This window comes from Octopus sinensis, linkage group LG6 (assembly GCF_006345805.1).
Source record: "Octopus sinensis linkage group LG6, ASM634580v1, whole genome shotgun sequence".
NCBI lineage: Eukaryota > Metazoa > Mollusca > Cephalopoda > Octopoda > Octopodidae > Octopus > Octopus sinensis.
The window spans coordinates 12,749,898-12,751,709 of NC_043002.1; positions in this window are offsets into that span (position 1 = coordinate 12,749,898).

The following is a 1,812-nucleotide window of genomic DNA, read 5'->3' on the forward strand; positions in this document are numbered from 1 at the left end:
TCTATATTTACTGCAATTTTGTAGCCTTATTAAAGATGTATTCGTACGAAAGAATTGTACCGATATTTCGATCCATTCTTGTTGCTTTTCTCCTATTTGTAATCACCCCACTTTATCGTATGGTTAACACCATATAGATTTCTGGTGTATCCTAGTCAAGTACTATATTCATGTGAATTCAATAGAACTCATTTGAATCTTAATTGCTTAAACCGCATATATATATATATATATATATATATATATATATATATATATATATATATATATATATATGTATATAATATTAATTAGAGTCAAAACCACTATTTTGCAAATCAAACAAAGTCTTTATTTGCTTGATTTGCAAAATAGTGGTTTTGTCTCTAATTAATATTATATAATATTTTACTATAAAATTGGATTCAATCCTAAATCTGATTTTTCCCTGTAAAGTGGATTTATTCCCTAATATTTATTATTATTTTATATATATATATATATATATATATATATATATATATATATATATATATATATATATATATATATATACTATCACTCCGTCGGTTGCGACGATCAGAGTTCCAGCTAATCCAAACGATGGCCTTATCGTGAAATTACCGTTGCTGACACTCCATAAACATGCATACACTTATTGTAGTTTCTTTGAATGAATATCTTAAAAGGAAACTCTCTAAGAAATCCCATTATAGTCATACATACATAAATATATATTTGTCTGTGCTAACTACATCCCCAAAGATGGAGCCTTGTATCTTTGCTGAAAACCGGCTGCCTCCTTTGTGGAAGATTTATAATCATTAGAAAATTGAAGATACACACATACACACACACGCACAAAGACACATACATAGACAGGTTTTTGCGTATTAACACAACCAATGATTTCATGTGGAAAGTATCTCCAGAATTTTTTCAGACAATCCTTTGAAAGTTGATAACCGCCTTAGTTGTAATCTCCCTTGCACTGGCCCTGGAATGTTGCAATAATTTGCGTTCGCTACAGATTAATAAATTCTTTAATTATCTTAAGCGTCCACAATCTATGAAATCACCAAACTGATTATAAGCTCAAGCTCAGGTATCAAAACACACACACATACACACACACTTGGTAATTAAGGAATTAGTAATTAAAGGTGAACGCATATAATTGCAAAACTCCATGGTCAATGCAGAGGAGGTAAAAATTGCTCTGGGTTAGCTCCCCTGATCTGTATATTTATTTCGAAATCCTGCGTAACCTTGCGTAGTTTCGTGTCTTCTCAAACGAAACGGACGTTATTACCAGTTTCATTATTTATCCATAAATAAATGATATTTATTCACCAATGCGGTGTTGAGTATTCATTCTCAGATTTCGATACTAACGTCTATATATATGTAAGTGTGTGTGTGTGTGTGTGTGAAGGTGCAATGGCCCAGTGGTTATGGCAGCGGTCGTGAGATCGCGGTTTCGATTCCCAGACCGGGCATTTTCAGTGTTTATTGAGCGGAAACCCCTAAAGCTCCACGAGGCTCCAGCAGGGAGTGGTGGCGAATCCTGCTGTACGCTTTTACCATTACTTTCTCTCACTCTTTCTTCTGTGTTTCTGTTGTACTTGTATTTCAATGGGTCAGCCTTGTGACACACTGTGTCACGCTGAATTTGCCCGAGAACTTCGTTCAGGACACACAGCCACTTACACGTTACTTTTCCGAGCAGGCTATTCCGTTGATCGGCTCAACTGGAACCCTTGTCGTAGTAACCGATGGAGTGCCACAACATGTGTGTGTGTGTGTGTGTTTGTTAGTTTGTTTGCACCTCCG